The sequence below is a fragment of the Caretta caretta genome, chromosome 4, assembly GCF_965140235.1.
Source record: "Caretta caretta isolate rCarCar2 chromosome 4, rCarCar1.hap1, whole genome shotgun sequence".
Classification (NCBI taxonomy): domain Eukaryota; kingdom Metazoa; phylum Chordata; order Testudines; family Cheloniidae; genus Caretta; species Caretta caretta.
The window spans coordinates 103,139,563-103,160,911 of record NC_134209.1 but is presented as its reverse complement, the minus strand read 5'-3'; the positions used below and the strand labels follow the sequence as shown (position 1 = coordinate 103,160,911).

Genomic DNA, 21,349 nt, shown 5'->3' with positions numbered 1-21,349 from the left:
GTCCACCCAACAGAGCAGATGTTGCAGGCAAATTGCTGGATAAAGTGTATGAAAGAGAAAATGTGCAGTGTGCAAAAGGTCTAGAGGGTGAAATTGTTAACCTGAGTCTTGATAGGTGGAGCAATGTCCATAATGATCCTGTTGTATGTGCTTGTGTGACAACAGAAGAAGGGAATGTCTTCCTTACAGAAACAACTGATCCATCAGGAAATGCACACACAGCAGAATACTTACAAGAAATAGAAGTAAACGCTATAACAAACTGTGAAAAAAATTCAAATGTCTAGTACACAGCTTGGTCACAGACAATGCTGCAAATGTATCCAAGATGAGAAGAAATTATATAGAAGAGAGTCCCAAGCTAATAACATGCGGCTGCCGTGCTCATTTGATGCACCTCCTAGCCAAAGACTTCAGTGTTCCAGAAATAAAGACTAATGTTGAAATTGCAAAATACTTCTGTAACAACCACTTTGCAGCAGCTGCTCTGAAAAAAGTGGGAGGAACCAAGCTAACTCTCCCACAAGACATGCGATGGAACTCAGTAGTGGACTGTTTTGAGCACTATATCAAGAACTGGCCTAATCTGATGACAGTTTGTGAACAAAATTGTGAAAAAATAGATGGCACTGTCACAGCCAAAGTTCTCAACATTGGGCTTAAGAGAAATGTTGAACACATGCTGAGTACCCTGAAGCCTATTTCTGTAGCCTTGAACAAAATGCAGGGAGATAGCTGTTTTCTTGCTGACACTGCTGAAATTTGGAAGGAACTGAGTGAGATCTTAAAAAGAGAAATATGCAATGACAGAGTTAAATTACAAGCATTAAAAAAAATGAATGGGACAAGCATATCTTCAGCTCATTGTCATGCAAATATTCTCAATACTCGATACGAGGGTCAAACCTTAACTGCTCAAGAAGAGGAGTTGGCTATGACATGGACATCCAGCAATCATCCTTCCATAATGCCAACTATAATAAACTTCAGAGCTAAGAGTGAACCATTCAAGAAACATATGTTTGCTGATGATGTTCTAAAGCAAGGCACACCAGTGAATGGGTGGAAGTCACTTAAGCACTTGGATTCAGAGACTGTTGAAATGATAAGCTCACTTTTAACAGCAGTAGCTTCTTCTGCCAGTGTAGAAAGAATATTTTCTTCCTTTGGACTAATTCGTTCGAAATTGAGAAATTGTTTGGAACCTGAAAAAGCAGGAAAGCTTGTTTTTCTTTTCCAGATTATGAACAGGAAAATGAAGGTGAACACAACTGAGTTAGCTGCAGAAGCCAATATTTTAAGTTTCTCATGTTGACTTGGCTGACATAGTCTATTTAATTTTTGTTGGTTTTTTGTTTTTGTTTTGTTCTTTTAATATTTCATTTAGCTATTTTACTAAAACACTTTTTTAACAAATACAAACCTGATTTTAAAAAACTTGAATGTTTAACTAAATTCAAAAATTCATATGCTTGTTTTGTTAAAATAATATATATTTGCTGTTGAAGAAAAAATCCAGACTACATAACATTGTTGTTTTAGTTAAATAAAACAATTTAAATGTCTGTCTGTTGATGTTCTCCTCCTAATACAGCGTGGCAAGAAAATCCTCCAAAGATTTATGATTAACCTGTTGAATTGGAGATACTTCACCTCCCAATGACTTCATAAATATCTGCTTCAGTTACCTTTGGAAAATGAAATAATCAATCATTCATTTTCTGATATAGTGTAAAACTAATCTGAAAAGTTTTCAAAATAAATCACTTAAAAATGTATAGTGTGTACCTTCTAAAAATGAAATAAACATCTATCTCTGAGCTGTGGAGATTATGTATTAAGGTTATAACAACCAACAAGAATGCACTTTTATGTAGAAATCCATGATTAAATTGAGTCTTCCTGACTAGTGATTTAAATCATGATTTAAATCAAATCCATCCTGCTAGAAAATATGACCTGTGAGGGAAGATTGAAAAAACTGGGTTTGTTTAGTCTGGAGAAGAGAACACTGAGAGGGGACATAACAACAGTTTTCAAGTACATACAAGGTTGTTACAAGGAGGAGGGAGAAAAATTGTTCTTCTTAACTTCAGAGGTTAGGACAAGAAGCAATGGGCTTAAATTGCAGCAAGGGCAGTTTAGGTTGGACATTAGGAAAAATTTCCTAACTGTCAGAGTGGTTGAGCACTGCAATAAATTGCCTAGGGAGGTGGTGGAATCTCCATCATTGGGGATTTTTAAGAACAGGTTGGACAAACACCTGTCAGGGGTGGTCTAGATAATTCTTAGTCCTGTCTTGAGTGCAGGGGACTGGACTAGATGACTTCTCGAGGTCCCTTCCAGTTCTATGTTTCTAACTGTCACAGACTGAACAGTGCAGGCAAATGGGCCGGACATAGTTGTTGTAGAAACAAAGACAAACAAGACCATGTTAATTGATATTGCCATACCAGCAGACAGAAACATCAAAAAGCAACAAGAAGAGAAGATAGTGAAGTATGAAGAACGGTGCTATGAAGTGGAATGGCTGTGGAAAACTAGAACAAAGATCATCCCTATGGGTATGAAAGAGCAGCTCAAGAACACATTAGGCATGCAACACAACACGATCAGTGACTTCCAGAAAACAGTGCTTTTAAGCACTGTGTGAATTTTAAGACGAGTCAAAGGAGAATGTGAGCACCTAAAATGCTGGAGTTCTGCAGAGGTTTAACAAAAGTCCTGACTACCCAAATCTTTGGAGTCCATTTGTGATCAGGATTTATTGGTGACTCAAGGGAATATATTTTAGACAGTAGTTTTCCCCTTTTTATGCTTAAAGATCTTGAATGTTCTGAAGGTTAAAAAGGGGGAAAAAAATCTCCATGATATAATACTGAGAGATAACAAAGATTTGGCTAGATAGGATGGGAGACCTCCAAGGATAAAATGAAAAGAGGAGCCTGTAGAAATTTTTTATGCACCAGATTATAGCTATTATTTTATCTCTTTGAAGCTCTTCCAATATTTCTGCTCCTTGGGAATTTGATGAGCAGAAGCAGGTGGCAGAGCTATTAACACAAGAAAACAGAGGCTGCAGGCAAAAAAAAGTAGCAGAGATTTCTTAACACTCCCCACTTGAAGCAGGCAAGAGACAGATTAGCAGAGACCCTCCTCCACTTTGTGCAGCTAGGACAATTTGAAGTGGAAGAAGAGACAGCAAGTTGCCTTCTGCCCTTAGGATTACAGCTTTAAACATATTAGACACCAGCTAGCTATATGAATACAATAATTTAAGGGAAATCAAACATCTCAAAGGAGAGATGGGTTGAACATTTGTCAGGAAGGGTAGGTGGAAGACTGTACGAAGAGGAAGAAATCATCTTTGGGGCATTTGTCCCTTAATGCTTTGTGGGTTTTTTTAAGAAGACGAAAGAAGAAAACTATGTAAGTACTAGTCCCTCTGCCATAAAATTTCGTTAATGCAAAATTAAAATTTAGGATTCAAGTATGACTTTTCTGACTTGATATATTAGCTTTGCACTACTGATTTTTCTTTAGAGGGAATTATGAGACATTGTTCTATGGGGATGGGATGGGCAGTAGCAACATCTGCTGTCTAAAAGGAAGGCTCTTATTTAGCGTCAAAGTGATAGTTTTACTAACTCAGGGTAGTAGAATCCCTATTACATTTAGGCCTCTTCCCAGAGACGAACATGGAAGCATACAATGACACGTATGTTGCTAACTCATTAACTGTAAAACTGAGATAGGTGAATAATTCACTTTTCATTAGGATTCCATGATCCTCCATTCAGAAATATTTAGACCTTGATCATTTTGCTTCAGTAGAAGGGGAAGAAAGAAAGGAAAGGAAAATTTTTAAACTATAAAGATACCTTGACAAAAGTAATTAAGAGAGATGACTAGCAAGCAAATCTATTTTCTGTTTCATGAGTCAGGTAATAATGAGCTGCTAAACGAAGCTCAAGGTTAAATGGGTTAATAATGCACTTATGTTCTTGTAATTTTTTTTAATTGACACTTTGATATTATATCAAAATCTTAATGTTGGTACAGGATCCCCAGGAGAAAAAACATCTGCCCAAAGTCACCTGAATGACATTACAAGGCTTACAAGCCCATCAATATAAGTTTCCAGAAAAATTCAACAAATCAGTCTCTCAATAAAGGAAGCTCTTACTGCTGTTATGGCTTGAGTCAGGAAGTAAAAAACTATCTGAACTTCATCCATAGAAAACATTTTTTCCTCCCTTTCACACTTTCTCTGGGATCTACAAACAGCCCACATAAAACCCCTACCATATGATGAGGAGGAAGCAAAAGAAAACCATCTGGGCACAGTACAGATCCTGTGGATCCATGATGTTATCTGATTAAAATATGACCATATAGATCATTGTTGCAACCACTGTTATATATTTGCAGAAAATCTTGTACAAAGGTTGTCAAGTGAGGTGTCTATGAAAATGTTATGATTTTCTGGTTATGATTATGCTATCTGTATGCATGTATCATTTTTGTATTTGAAATTATAAGTATTGGCTCTATACCTGGATTTCAAATATTGCTCCTGGGGTACCACCCACAAGGTATACAGCCAGCACATCTTGGAGGGATTATTCAAATTAAGTGGTTCATCAAGAAACACTTGGTTGACAATGGACCATGGGAGACACCCATCTACACTGAGTGGACTGTCATTTAAATATGGCTTCCTGCAATGACGGAGCGAAATTGGGCATGAACATGAGACTTGCCCATGTGACTCCAAACACCATCTTGTTGTTGTAATTTTCCACAGTAAGAACAATGCGATGCCCTCCACATGGCAAAAGCTATAAAAGGCCCTGGAAACACCTCCATTTTGTCTTCAATCCTGCTTCTTACCTCTGGAGGAACTTTGCTACAAACGGAAGCTCTGAACAAAGGACTGAATGACCCATCCAAGCTGTGGATGTACTCCAGAGACTTGACTTAAAACAGCAGTTTATTCCATCACTGCTACAAGCCTGAACCAAGAACTTTGCTGTTACTGTATGTAATTGATTCCTTTAACCAATTTTAACTCTCACCTTTCTTTCTTTTTCTTATGAATAAACCTTTAGATTTCAGATACTAAAGGATTGGCATCAGCGTGATTTTTGGGTAAGATCTAAGTTTTATATTGACCTGGGTGTGTGGCTGGTCCTTTACGATCAGAAGAACCTATTATTTGATGAGACTGGTTGTAAAGAACCACTCATCTCTGAATCCAATGTTTTTGGTGGTGATATAAGAACTGGAATGGCTGAGGAAACTGCCTTTATCTTTTCTTGTTAGCCAGTGTGGTGAAACAGAAGTTTACTTTTGTTGCTGGTTTGGTATATCCTATGGGGGATTAGCCACTAGTCTTGGGGTGTATCTGCCCTATTTCTCAGCAGATCATCCTGAATTTGGCATCCTCAGTTGTGACCCCACTGAGGCATGGTTACAGTGACACATAATCATTGAAACTCAAATAGCGAAGAAAAAGAATGGTTCCTTACTCTACAGTAAGTGATTCTTCCAGAATGGAGTTGGCAAGTGGTTTAAGCCCAGACTAGCTTACTTGCTCAGGGTACAGATTAGAACCTGAGCTCTAATTTAACTCAGGCTGGAACTCGCCCACTTTTCAGTGAGGATGTAGCCAAAATCACTTTGATGCTGATAGTCCCCCAATGCCTTTCCCACAATTCCCTCCAAAGAACAGACAAGTTCTCCTGCAACTGCCAGGGAAAGACTCCTAGAGTATCTCAACACAAAGAACCATGAGATATGCCCCCAAACACACACAAAGATGATTGTAGAAATTGTGAGGACACTGTAATACAGGCTTGGGCTTTGCTGTCTGAACACTCACACCCAGGTGAGGCTAACTCAGGATCTCAGACCTGGGTGCCAGTCACCCAGGTTAATTTTGCAGTGAAGACATTCTGCTTGCATCACCTTGTGCAGATGGAATACTACATAAGATGGACCCACAATGAGGATTTGGCTCTCTCCTATTCATAAAATTAGAGGTATACCCACTAAAAGGCAGCCTTCAAATAGGTGGTATAGAGCAGGGGTTCTCAACCTTTTCATTTCTGAGGCCCTCCTCCCAACATGCTATAAAAACTCCACAGCCCAGCTGTGCCACAACTACTGGTTTTCTGCTTGTAAAAGCCAGGGCCAGCATTAGGGGGTAGCAAGCAGGGCAATTGCCCGGGGCCTTATACCCCAGGAGGCCCCACAAAGCTAAGTTGCTCAGACTTCAGCTTTGGCCTCGGTTGGTGGAGCTCAGGGCCCCAGGCTACAGTCCTACACAGTGGGGCTTTAGCTTGCTGCCCTGGGCCCTAGCAAGTCTAACACCAGCCGTGCTTGGAGCCCTGAAACCTGCTTGTGGCCTCCCAGGGGGCCCTAGACCCCTGGTTGAGAACTACTGGTATAGAGAACAGGCTCCTAAAAGTTCAAAGGGGGCCCCATGAAACCTGATAACATGACACTGAGGTCCCAAGAGGGTGGAATATCCCAAACAAAAGGAAAGATGAATAAACACCCTTGAAGAATCAAAAAAAGAAAAGTACTTGTGGCACCTAAGAGACTAACCAATTTATTTCAGCATAAGCTTTCGTGAGCTACAGCTCACTTCATTGGATGCATACTGGGGAAATCCCAGCCTCTCCCATCAGCTATGGAAATCTGATAGCCGATGGGAGAGGCTGGGATTTCCCCAGTATGCATCCGATGAAGTGAGCTGTAGCTCACGAAAGCTTATGCTCAAATAAATTGGTTAGTCTCTAAGGTGCCACAAGTCCTCCTTTTCTTTTTGCAAATACAGACTAACACGGCTGTTACTCTGAAACTTGAGGAATCAAGCAACTGTTAAGTGTGAGAAGACTGTGTTTGTGCCTTCACCTTGAGAGTGGTCATCTTTCCTACCCCTTTCCTCTGAAAATTGGGTGGACAAAAGCTTAGGTGCCCTTCCTGTTCAGTAGTACAAAAGTGCTACTTCTGGAGGAAGAGCAAACCCTGGAGCTTGGGTGTCTGTTTCTTTCATGTTTGTACATCAGAAATCTAAATGAAAAACAATCACACTTGGACAGGAATTATGTGTTCACCACCAGTATACTAAGAGCTGTGTGTGTCTGGAAAGCTTGTCTCCCTCACCAAGTTGGTCCAATAAAAGATATTCGCTCACCCACCTTGTCTCTCTGATATGTTTTTTATCTGACAATGGCTCCATATTCAAACTCGTTCAGTCCACAAGTAAAAAGGAGGTTTTCCTCCTAACCTCCGGCTCCAGCTCTGCAAACTCAAGCTGGGAACCGAAAACGAACTCCGACTCCTGCACAGTCCCACAGTATGAAATGTTCTGCGATGGGCCCTTACCAAGCCGCCCGGTGCTAACGCACGGGATGGAACCCAGCTCCCTCTCCCTCAGCTGTGCGGAGCTAACAGGCGTCCCAAGCGCTGGGCACTTACTTCGCTCCCCCAAGGCCTTGGGACACGCACAGGAGACTCCCCGTAACGCCAGCGGAGCCGGTGGCGCTGCGCCTGCCCAAGCGGGGCACTAAGGGAACAGACGCGGGAGGCAGCCGCGCGCTTGTCCCACCCGGGCTTTCCCCACCACACCTGCGCGGCCCGGCTCGCTCGCCGCAGCGGCCCCTTGGCCCAAGTGGAAAATCTGACCAGGTCCTGTAACCAATAGGAACCGCTCCCTGCAGACAAGCACTTGGGACTCCGGCCCCTTGGCACGGGGGCGGGCTGCGGCGGGAGGGGCCCTGGCGCCCTTGCTCGGCGCTAAACTGGAGGGAGGGCTGGGGGCGCGCTCTGGGGTCTCGCCAGGGCAGCGGCTCCCGCCCGCTGGCGCTAGGACCTGCCGCGGCGCCGCCCGACTACTTTATTTTTACCGCGGTATTTTAATCCGCGGCCAGGGGTCCCGCTCCGCCAGGGGAATCTGACAGCTCAGCCGGGCGGGAGCTATTTATAGCGCGGGGCTGCGGACTCTGCATAGCTCCTGGCCGGCTGTGGGAACCCGAGACGGCAGCGAACAGCACCCCACCCCGCCCGCTCGCCCGGGCCCTTGGCAGCGGCTCCGGCCCTCAGCGCGGCCGGGCCAAGCGGCTGCGGCGGCCGGGGAGTCCCCGTGGAACGCCGCGCGCGGTGCTCCATGGCCTTGGCTCGCCGCGCTGCATTCCCGCCACGCGCTGCAGGGGCAGCCCCAGCAGGGGAGCCGCTCACAGGCGCCCGGAGCGTGGGGTTTCAGGCGCGCGGTGCAATAGGGCAGCTCCCCTTCCCCACCTCTCCCCCAGTTTCCTCTCGCTGCCCCGCTCCAGGAAAGTGGGCCCCCGTTCTCCGCTCTTCCTCCTGGCAGGCTCTGCGAAATGCTAACCTGCTAACCCAGGGCAGCGTAGAGACTTCCTATCACGCTCCTACTAGCAAAGCCCCTCACAAAGCTCTTGGAAGGTGACAGGGTCAGGGGCTGGGAGGGCCAAGCCTTGGGGCACTTATAGAGGAGGCTACAACTGTCTGGATACCCTCCCCCCCTCCCAAGGAGTTGGGGGGGCTTGTCTGAAATGGCCTTTTTGAGGTTAGCTGACTGCTAGTAAGAAAATTGGTGCAGATGATTTGAACTTTAAAAGCATAGCCCTACCAGTGAAACTGCCAAATGGTACAAGGTGATATCATCCACTTGCCTGTCACCTGGGTTTCATAGTTGTGCTCCTAATACCTGCTAATTACCAGAGTCATTTCTGTCTGGGGGAGGGGCTTGCTCGCTGGGGTTTTTTGCCTTCCTCTGCAGCATGGATCACTGGCAAGTTTAAACTAGAGTAAATGGTGAATTGTCTGTAACTTAAAGTCTTTAAGTCATGATTTGAGGACTTCAGTAACTCAGCTAGCAGTTGTGAGTCTGTTACAAGAGTGGGTGGGTGAGGTTCTGTGGCCTGCAATGTGTAGGAGGTCAGACTAGATCATGATGGTCCCTTCTGGCCTTAAAGTCTGAACCCTCCTGGATGAGCATGCAGTGAACTGGTAATCAGAACAGGAGTACTTGTGGCACCTTAGAGATGAACACATTTATTTGAGCATAAGCTTTTGTGGGCTACAGCCCACTGAGCTTATGCTCAAATAAATGTGTTAGTCTCTAAGGTGCCACAATTACTCCTGTTCTTTTTGCGGATACAGACTAACACGGCTGCTACTCTGAACTGATAATGAATCTGTGATTAAAGCGTTTTCTAGGAAACCAGAGTTTAGTCACATAAATAGTCTTATGCCTAAAGACAGTAACCTTGAATTTTTTCAAAATACCAGGCCGAATTTACATTAAAACTTGAAGTTTAATGATCGGGTGAAGGGCCACCCAGTGGTGTGTACACACTGCTGGAAATACAGGATTCTTTTGGTAATGCAGAATTTGTACTTTGCTGGGACATGATCAGTTCTTTCGAATCCCTGAATGGATCCACTTCAACACCAAAGGTGCTCCTGCCCAAGATCCTAATGCTGCTATTGATTAAATCTCCTAATCCTAATTGCAGGATGACCCAGATCTCAGTACCCCTGGATTCTGCTAGCTGCCACAGTGTGTTGATATTTTCACTAAACCACAGACAAAGTAATGAAGAGTGAAGTTGGTTGATTGCTTTTATAATGTTAATTACAACTGTGAGGTTTCTCTCTGCCTTAGTCTACCAGCCCATTTGTAGCTCTCAGTTTATGCCATGTAAGCAATGATCAGATTATGTGCATTGTAAAATGTGGATTTATGACAAAGGTAACAACCAGAGGAGGAACAAAGTGCTAAGGGCTAAAACCATTGTTGTATATCCTTTTTTACTAGTAAAATGCATCATACTATATTGATATAAGGCAGCATTTTTTTTAAAAATTGCTGAATCTCACCATAGGCTTGACTTTCCATTCGTATGTTGAGATATTATCAAACAGTAATAGATATTTGTTAAATTGTGCTATAAATCTTGTATTTATATAGCACCTCACATCCTGAAGAATTACAAAGTGCCTTATTCTTTAGATTCCCTACACACATAGTTATGTCATAGATATGGAATTACCTGTGGGGTGGAATACGCAAGCCACTCAGTGCCAATGCAGTTTTTAGGAGAGGAAATGAACAATACTTTATTCCACTGAAGCTACAAAGGGGATTGGGGTGAAAATCCACATCCCACTAGAAAACAAATTGGAACACTGGATTTAATACCCATATTATTGCTAAAAGTGTCATGAGATTTTATGTGTATAGATCATAGAACATAAATCAAGAATCTGTCATATCTCCAGTGTCCAACAGATGGATGAAAAACAGACTAACTGGCAAATTGCCAGAAAATGGCTCTATCAGATATTAATGTAGTAGCATGAACACAGATTTTCTAGTCTGGAAAAGTTAATTTAGCCACTTCATTCCCCATCCTGCAACGTTTTTCATGAGTAGCTTCACTGTAGTCAATGGAACTAATCATCTAAGAGGTGTAGCAAAGCCTGCAGGGCTGGGCTCGATCACTTTCCTTCAGAAAGAGAAGCTGAGCTGGAGGGGAGAAAACCCTTAGTATAATACTCAATAATGCTGATTTTCAATAAGTCTTGCAACACCAGACATGTTCCAGAAGACTGGAAAAAAGCTGATGTTGTGCCAATATGTAAAGAGGGTAAATGAGCTCCCCTGGGTAATTATAGGCCTGTCAGTCTGACATCAGTCCTGGCCAAGATAATGGAGAGGCTGATACAGGACTCAATTAATAAAGAATTAAAGGAGGGTAATATAATTAATGTTAATCAACATGGGTTTATGGAAAATAAATACTGCCAAACTAACTTTATATCATTGTGATGAGATTACAAATTTGGTTGATAAAGGTAAATAGTGTTGATGTAATATACTTAGACTTCTTGAAGGTATTTGACTTGGGAACGCATGACAAAAAATAGAACAATATAAAATTAACATTAAATGGATTAATAGATGGCTAACTGATAGGTCTCAAAATGTAGCTGTAAATGGGGAATCATCATTGAATGAGTGTGTGTGTATGTGTGTGTCTAGTGGAGTCCCATGGGGATTGGTTGTGGGCCCTACACTATTTAGCATTTTTATTAATGACCTGAAAGAAAACACAAATTCATCACTGTTAAAGTTTGCAGATGACATTTTGACATTCTGTACCCCAAAGCAACACCCTGGCACCCCCATATGTACCATGGTGATATATATTTTGTATAAAGTATGCTTTTGTGTGGTATCATTTTACAAGTCTTGGTCTGTTGTATATTCATATCCTGTTGGATTGTTTTTGCTGTTGTATCTGGTGTTATGAAGTTTTGCTATGTGTTTGTTACTGAAATACGTTGTGAGGTTAAAAACACCCAAAAACAGCCTTTCAGGTACAACAACAAAAAGGCCAAACAGCATTGATAGCCCATTGAGGGAAATACACATACTCACAAGGATTACCCCAAGAACTGTGTACAATGGAAACCTCTCAGAGATAACATACACAATGGAGACTGCTTGAATCATGTCACAGCAAAAGATCTTTCCAGCAAGCTGGAAGAAGCTATAAAAGGGGGAAGCGACATCATCACTGGGCCTCACTCCCCACACAACTAAACACCTGGAAACACCTTAGGAACAAAGACTGAACTGGTAATGTAGTCCCAGGTGGGAAAGAAGTAATCCCAGCCTGTGTATGGAAGATTGATGGACTGTTTATACCATCAGAGTGAGACACTTCTTGATTCAAATCCTGTCTAGAGTATAGAACTTACATTTTATTTCCTATGGTAATCAACTTTGATCTGTATGCTATTACTTATAATCGCTTAAAATTTATCTTTCTGTAGTTAATAAACCTGTTTTACATTTTTTACCTAAAAACAGTGTGGTGTTTGAAGTGTAAAAGAAATCTGCTCAGGAACAGGGGCTGGTGTATTGTCCTCTCCACGTTGAGGAAGGGGCAGACTGGGTAATAACTTACACTGGTTAGGCTTCTGACCAGGGTAGGACAGTACACATCTGGAGTCCTAGGCTGGGGTGCTGGGGGAAGTTGGCTGGAGCCTCTCTGTTGTTAGTTCATGAGTGGCTAGGAGAAGCATTCATGTAACTGCAGCTGGGTGTGTCCCTGTTTGTATAAGGCTGTGTGAGTGCAGGACCTGGAGAGGTCTGCAGCTTGTCACAGCATCACAGTGGGAGAGGGAGCCCAGGCTGGGGAGATAGAGGGCTCAGCACTACCCCTGTTCCAGATTGAACCCTGCGGAAGTTCACCACAGACACAAAAGTGGGAGAGGTAAATAATGAAGAGGACAAGTCACCAATACAGAGCAATCTGGATCACTTGGTAAGATGGGGCAAGCAAACACTGTGCATTTTAATATGTCTAAATGTAAATGTTACCTATTTAGCAACAGATAATAAAGGCCATAATTACAGGATGGGCAAATCTATCCTGGGATGAAGTGACTCAAAAACAATTGGGAGTTGTGGTGGCTAATCAGCAGAACATGTGCGATGTTGTGGACAAAAGAGTTACTGCAATCCTTGGAAGCATAAACAGGAATCTCAAGTAGGAGTAGAGAGATTATTTTACCTCTCTATCTGGCACTTGTGCAGCCACTGCTGAAATACTGTGTTCAGTTCTGGTGTCCACAATTCAAGAAGGATGTTGATAAACTGGACAGGGTTCAGATAAGAGCCACAGGAGTGATTAAAGGATTAGAAAACATGCCTAACAGCAGACTAGCAGAGTCTGGAATAACATGAGTGCCTGAAGCAATCTGCCTCCATTGACTTCCAAAACCTACTAAAGTACTCCTCCCAAAAAAATAGCCAAAAACAAGAGCACAGGATTACAGAGAATGGATTCTCCAAGAAAATCTGAACATTTAAAAAGGTACTTCACCAAGATGAGTGTTTCTGGCTCACAGCATGGAGAGACCTCTCACACTTTATGTGAACACGTGGCAGCCAAATCAGGCAGAAGTGCCAGGGTTGAAGAAAATCAAATGGCTAACAAAGCAAACATTCTGTAGATGATAGCTCAGCTTAAGGCCATGAGAGATGATCTGACGACCAAACTTCTCACAGTACTGCATGACACTGATGGAGCAGAGAGAGGGAGAAAGAGCTGCATCTTAAAGTGTACTATACAGAAAACAGATTCAGAAGACACATCATCAGAATTAAGGGGTTGCCTGGAAATACTGAAGGAGAAAACCCAATCTGGTTTGTAAAAACTTTAATTGTGCAGCTGTAACATCCGAGCTCCCTGGAAGAAGTAAAAATAGAGAGAGCCCATAGGACGCTACTCCCCCTGCCTTGACCTCATAATAATACAGTAATAAAAACCCAGAGACCTACTTGTGAAACTTCATAATTATCATCAGAAAAATTTAATTATGAAAAAGCCAGAGAGCACTCTGAGCTCATACTCAAAAGCCACAAGCTGCATTTTTTTCCATGAACACTCTGTCCTAACTTTACAAAGGAGAAGAGAGCTGGGAGAAATTACAGCAGCACTCAGGTGGGCAGATATCTGCTACAGATTGGTATTCCCATTTAAACTCTCAATCAGCTTCCAAAATCAGTATTACACAGTAAGAGACTTTAAGCAAGGAAAAAAACATACTCCAGTGGGTTGGAATAGAAATCCAAACCGCTGATGTACAAAATAACTGTCCAGAGGGAGAACTCCAGATAAGTTTCTGAAAAACTCTTGGCAAATGGTGAAATACAGGAAAAAGAAGATAGGAAAAGACAAAGGTCTCTAGCAACTGTATTGGCAATGGCAGAAGTAAAGCTGAACAAAAGAATTTGGATACCCGATGAGTAATCTAAAGACCAACCAGAAGTGACTTTCTGGTAGTCACCAGGAGTGAACAGATGAATATGTTACTGTTATAAAGAAAATAGCATAAAATTTGCCTTAATTGCCGTGATCAATAATAGCTGTGTTCTGTATTTTAAAATATAGAGGAAATAAAGGACAATAACAGAGGAGGGGGAGAGGATGGAGGAGACTGGAAAAAACAGAGAGGGAATGGCGAGGAGCCTTTAGGGATTCTCTGTAAATTCTTCTTATAACTCAAATGACCAGACAGTAATCCATCCCTAAGGGCAAGGTCCCATAGGTAGAAATTGCACCTCATTTGGATTGCAAGAGAAGCAGGCCAAGTGTTCTTAGGGAGAGTTTAGGATTCACAAAACACAATCATTTGGGTTTCATTTCACATATTATGTTGGTAATTCATTTGTGGTTGGATTTAGGTCTAGTCTACACTACAAACATATCGGTATAACTACGCCACTGAGAGGTGTGAAAAATCCACACCGCTGAGCAACACAGCTATACTGACCTAACTTCCCCTCGTCCCCATGCTTCTCCCACTGACATATCTACAGCCTCTTGGGGAGGTGGTAGGCTGGCAGGAGAGAGCTCTCCCATTGGTGTAGAGAGTCTTCATTAAAGAGCTACAGCAGCACAGATGCATTGGTGCAGCCGCACCAGTGCAGCGTTTTAAGTTTTGATTTGGTGTTAGAGTAAGAGGATCACAGGAGAAGGGAGGGAACTGGGGAGATAGGGAGGGGGTTACAAACAGAAACCAAGTCATATTCAGGCACACAGTCATGAATGCAACTATTGAAAACAAGAGAGACATTGACAACACAAGGTTTCATGCCATCAGGTAGCTAGAGAATCTCAATAATTTCAAGTTTTTCAATAAGCTAAATAGTTACTTTCAATGGTTATTCCTTTTAAAGTGACATCTTTGTCAAAGGCTAAATAATGTCATTAAAAGAGGGGGGGAATCTAGGTATAATTTATTTTTAAAAAACTTTCAGATTATTCAACTCCAAGAAACCCATTTTCAGGAAGAACAAATTATGAGCATGAAAAGTAATTGGTTTCAGCACGCATTTTTTTGCTTCAGCAAAAAGAAAAGGGGAGTGGGCATTACACTTGCTACACATGTGCCTTTTCAAATTAAGGATCAATTTAAGGAGAAGGAGGGACGATTTATATTGTTGAAGAGCACAATTGCTAGGTTAATAACAACACTGGGCTTAGTGTATGCTCCCAACCAAAAGCTAAGTAAACAAGAATAAATAAATAATAAATATTAAGGACATCTTTAAAACACTGCAACACTTTGGGGAAGGGGAAACTATACTTGGAGGAGACTTCAGTTGGATCGGCACAAATCTGATAAAAAAAGAAAAGGGGGATATGGAAGCAGATGAAGCATGGACTTCTCTTGACAACAATTTTATCTCTCAGATTGCTGAAGAGAATTGTACCCAGGAGAAAAAGATTACACATTTTATTCACACCCTCATCAGTTTTACACTAGAATAGACCTAATATTAATATCTAAATCCTTAATGAAGCAGAAAAGATCTGTGGAAATTGGCAACATTATGTGGTCAGATCATGCACCCTTGGAAGTAATATTGGTTGGGTTCTAAAGATAATTTTTTGGGGGAAAATGAACTGCTTGCTTCTCCATGACAATCACCGGGTTCCAGCAATTAAAGATGACATTGTTCAAAACTTTCAAATAAATAATACAGACAATATAAAAAAAAGTCTTTTCTGGGAGTTAGGTAAATCAGTATTTAGGGGCCAGTTGACAAGCAATGCCTCTCAACTGAAAAAAGAAAGAGCTCAAGAAAAAATAGAATTAGAACAGGAGATAAAAAGTTATAAGATATTCACAAAAACACAAATTAAAAAAAATACCAACAATTAACTAATATTAGAGGGAAGATGAATATGTTGCAGGAGAGATGCCACTGAAAAAGCCCTTGGATATACAAAGCAGAAGTTTTATGAAAATGAAAATAAAAGTGATAGAGTATTGGCTCAAAAACTTAAAGGGATTCTAAAGCAATGTATTATTCCACTCATAAAAAACAATCAGCAAAAGATAGTTACACACCCCGATGCAATAAGTGCAACTTTTGCTGCTTATTATAAAAATCTCTACACCTCATATACTGCAAGCTCTGAAGTTATTCAAAAATATCTGGAAGTAGAAGACTTGCCAAAGATAAGCAAAACTGATAAAGAAACTTTAGATAAAGAAATAACAGAAGAAATTCTAGAGACAATAGCAAGTATGAAAAGCGGCAAAACTCCAGGACTTGCTGTCTTTCCAGCTAAATTTGATAAGGTATTTAAGGAAGTATTAGTGTGTCTCCGTTGAGAGATACCTTCAATACTTCAATACTATTCTGTTAGGAATATGTTCTGGAGGCACTTCCACAACCGATGAAAGAAGCTGTTGTGGTTGTCCTCCCTAAAGATGGGGAAAGGCCTTACCTTAGGCAGCTCCAATAGGCCCATAACACTTTTAAATCATGACATGAACATTTTAGCAAAAATACTAGCTAGCTGATTACAGTCTTTGCTCTCAGCTTTTATAAATCCAGATCGAAGTGGATTAATTAAGGATAGACAAATGTCAGACAATATTTGGAGAGTACTTGGAATCACCCATAATGCCAGATCAAAGTAAGATCAATTTCTTATGTTATCACTAGATGCAGAGAAAGCCTTTGATAGAATAGAGTGGAACTGTTCATTTCAAGGCCTGTTCCATATAGATTTAGACCCCCCAGTTCCTGAAATGGATAACTGCTCTTTACAGGAGCCCAAAAGCAGCTGTGTGAGTTAATAGGGTCAAACCTCTCCTATTTGAATTGTCCCCTTTATTTTTCCCACTGGCCATGAATCCTTTTGCATAGAGGATAAGGAACAATGAATCCATCACAGGAATAAAGCTTACAGAAATACATCAGAAAATGATGCTATATGCAGATGATATAATATTATTTCTATTTACACCAAATATTTCCCTAAAATTAGTTGCTAAAGAAATCCAGGACTTTGGGAAAGCATCTGGTTTTAAAGTAAACTATGCCCAACCTGAAATGCTAGTTATAAATTTCTGAAAAGTCAGGTTCTGAAAAGTCACTCCTCCAGAAAACATTTGGGTACAAATAGGCAGCAACTACAATACCTTGGAATTCAAATCTCAAACAATCTAGAAGATCTCTATGATTTAAATATCAAACTACTACTTCAGCAAACGAGCCGAGATCTGAATGCTGGGAGAAGTATGCACTTTCTTGGTTGGGAAGGATAGCCACATCAAAAGGAATATTCTGCCAATATTTTTTGTTTCAAAATCCTTCTGTGATTATCCCCAATAAAACCGTAGCACGAATACAGAGGATGTTGTTAGAATTTATATGGAACAAGAGAAGACCAAGCGTGAGTGCAGCTATTTTGTACAGACCCATTAAACAGGGTAGACTGGCTGTTCCAAATATTCTGTGGTGCTATCAAGCCAGCCAGCTCAAAGCGGTAGTGGAGTTGGGGTGCTCTAACCCAGTCAAATACTGGATCTTTTTTAGACAAGAAAATTGTAACAGTATAAACATCACTAGGCTACCATGGATTAATAAAATATTGTGCCCTCCAGAAATTTACACACATCCTTTAGCAAAGTGTAATCTATGGGTTTGGGACAGAACTAGAGATAAGATAAATTCTTTCCCCTTACCAATGACACTCATTGCAAATAATCCAGATCTTAACCCAAATAGTGAACCAGAAAGCTGCACACATTGGAAGAGTTATGGAATACACATGGTTGGCCAGCTATTCAGTAAAGACAATTTTCTAATTTATTTAGAGATCAAAACTAACTTTAATTGGCCCACTCTACCCTGGTACCAGTACTTTCAGGTCAAAAGTTATGTTTCTCAACTTTCTGTAGAAGTGATAGTGTCTGGTCAATTTGAAAACAAAATAATTTATTAATTAATTTATTTAATTAATTTATATCGTCTTTTCAGACAGCTTTTATAACAAAAAAGTCTCCATATATGACACACTGGGAAAAGGATGTGGATAGATAAATTACCGCAAAGAAATAGGGTTTGACCTGGAAAAGAGGACCAGCAACCTCAATCTGTAGAATAATAAAAGAAAATGTCTTTAAGATATTGTTTCAATGGTACCTCACATCAGTCAGGGTAAAAAATATATATAGATTGAATGTGGATAAAAGTCAGAGAAACTGTGGTGAAATAAGAGATTTTATGCATGTATGGTGGATATGCCTGGACATTAGAAAGTACTGGGATGCAATTCATAACAGTATATCCCAAATTGTTGGAAACGTATTACCATATGATCCTTTGGTAATCCTTCTGGGGCTTCCTAGTGGACATGGTCACACAAGAGGAAATGAAGAATTAATCTCCCATATGCTAGTAGCTGCTTGACTATTGGTAGCCTCTCTCTGGGGAAAAAAAATAGTCCCACCATAAAGGAATGGTTCAATATTATGAGAGGTTTTGCTTATGGAAAAATTAACACACCAATTATGTACCCACCAAAATAGAGGACAGTTTGATATTTAGATATTTATATTTAGACCTTTTATTCATTACTCACACAAAGTACACTCACCTGCAAAAAAGCCCCAGCACACCTGTCCAATTTTTTAAATATTAATATTTGATAGATATGCCTGGTATGTTATATATATGTTTATATTGAAATGTCACTTAATAAAATCACTAGAAATTACGTATTATAGGTGTTGTAATGATGCTCAATCTGTAATATAGTAACACCCTGTTAAATAGAAAGATCTGATGATGTATTCCTGTATAATGTCTCTTTAAACAAAAGCATAACTGTTTGTAATGATTCTGATATTTATACACACTGTAAGGAGAGTGATCACTTAAAGTGAGATATTACCAACAGGATTGGAATTAATTTGCAAACTGGATACAATTAATTTAGGCTTGAATAGAGACTGGGAGTGGATGGGTCATTACACAAAGTAAAACTATTTCCCCAAGTTTATTCCACCCCCCCACCAGTCCTCAGACGTTCTTGTCAACTGCTGGAAATGGCCCACCTTGATTATCACTACAAAAGGTTCCCCCCACCCACACCCCCGCCAGCTCTCCTGCTGGTAATAGCTCACATTAAGTGATCACTCTCCTTACAGTTTTCAGAGGAACAGCCGTGTTAGTCTGTATTCGCAAAAAGAAAAGGAGTACTTGTGGCACCTTAGAGACTAACCAATTTATTTGAGCATGAACTGAAGTGAGCTGTAGCTCACGAAAGTTCATGCTCAAATAAATTGGTTAGTCTCTAAGGTGCCACAAGTACTCCTTTTCTTTTCTCCTTACAGTGTGTATGGTAACACCCACTGTTTCATGTTCTCTACGTATATAAATCTCCCCACTGTATTTTCCACTGAATGCATTGGATGAAGTGAGCTGTAGATCATGAAAACTTATGCTCAAATAAATTTGTTAGTCTCTAAGGTGCCACAAGTACTCCTTTTCTTTTTGCAAATACAGACTAACACAGCTGCTACTCTGAAACCTGTCATTAGACTAGATCAGTGGCTCTCAACCTTTCCAGACTATTGTACCCCTTTCAGAAGTCTGATTTGTCTTGCATACTCCCAAGTTTCACCTCACTTAAAAACTGCTTGCTTACAAGGACATCAGACATAAAAATGCAAAAAGTGTCTCAGCACACTATTACTGAAAAATTGTTTACTTTCTCATTTTTACCATACAATTATAAAATAAATCAATTGGAATATAAATATTGTACATTTCAGTGTGTGGTACAGGGGTGGCCAAACTTATTGACCCTCTGAGCTGCATACGACAATTTTCATAACCTGGAGGACTGGGCATGCCTGCTGGGGCTCAGGGCTTCAGTCCTGTGGGGCTCACCTGCTGGGGCCTGGGGCTTCTGCCCTGCAGCAGGGTGCTATGGTTTGAGGCTTCCGCTTTATAGGAGGCACATGCCAAGGCTCAGGGCCCCAGCAAGTGCACCCACTGGGTTGAAGCCCTGAGCCCTGTCAGAGGCCAGAAGCCCCAAGCTCCCTTCCCTGCCAGTCTTTTAGGCAGAGAAAGGGGGGCATGGTGGGCTCCAGAAGCTGCATTTTAACTGTAAAAGAGCCACATGTTGCTCATGAGCTGCAGTTTGGCCACCCCCGTATAGTATATGGAGCAGTATAAATAAGTTGTATGAAACTGTAGTTTGTACTGACTTCACTAGTGCTTTTCATGTAGCCTGTTGTAAAACCAGACAACTATCTAGATGGGTTTGATGTGCCCTCTGGAAGATCTCTGTCTACCCCCAGGGGTACATGTACCCCTGGGTAAGAACCACGGGACTGGCTGATCCCAGTGGTCTCTTCTGGCCTTGGACTCTATGGCTGCTCTGCCCTGAGATGTGACTAAAGGACCTGGATTTTAAATCAAGTGGAGAATGGGGACAACATAATATAGGACAATATTTACAAACGTTTCAAATAATGGGCTGTGTTAATTGTTTATCGTGTTTTATTGTATGCAGTGTATAAAATGTTTTTAAGGTGTACTAAACGCTATTGCTGTACAGCGCCAAAATCTAAAGTCGGTGTTTTGCGGTTCCTTCCTAGACATTGTGTAAGAAGCCATTAGCTACTTAGCTAGAAGTGAGTTTTGAAACGTTGCCCCCCCTCCCCCCCAGAAGGGCTCATTCCTTCGCTGGGAGTTCTGGTCCTCTCATTAGAGCAGGACATTATAACACCCCGTGGGGAGAAAGGCTCTGAACATCACACGCGCACTGTTCAAGCTATTGCCCCAGTGGCGGTATATTACATCTGAGCTCTGTGCCGAGTCGGGAACCCTTTATACATCTCCCTTGCTGCTCTTTAGGAAGCTCAAACATTTATAGAAAAGGAGGACTTGTGGCACCTTAGAGACTAACCAATTTATTTGAGCATGAGCTTTCCTGAGCTACAGCTCACTTCATCGGATGCATGCTGTGGAAACGGCAGAAGACATTATATACACAGAGACCATGAAACAATACCTCCTCCCACCCTACTCTCCTGCTGGTAATAGCTTATCTAAAGTGATCATCAGAGCTATTACCAGCAGGAGAGTGAGTTTGTGTGTGTGGTTTTTGGAGGGAGGTGGGGGGGGGGGTGAGAAAACCTGGATTTGTGCTGGAAATGGCCCACCTTGATCATCATACACATTGTAAAGAGAGTGGTCACTTTGGATGGGCTATTACCAGCAGGAGAGTGAGTTTGTGTGCGGGGAGGCGGAGGGTGAGAAAACCTGGATTTGAGCTGGAAATGGCCCAACTTGATGATCACTTTAGATAAGCTATTACCAGCAAGAGAGTGGGGTGGGAGGAGGTATTGTTTCATGGTCTCTGTGTATATAATGTCTTCTGCCGTTTCCACAGCATGCATCCGATGAAGTGAGCTGTAGCTCACA

General features: G+C 41.4%; 1 protein-coding gene across 5 annotated transcripts in view; it reads right to left on the bottom strand.

Moving 5' to 3' along the window:
- The window catches only part of CORIN (corin, serine peptidase), a 331,431-nt gene that overhangs the window by 307,943 nt on the left and 2,139 nt on the right, over positions 1-21,349 (bottom strand). The window lies entirely within an intron of this gene.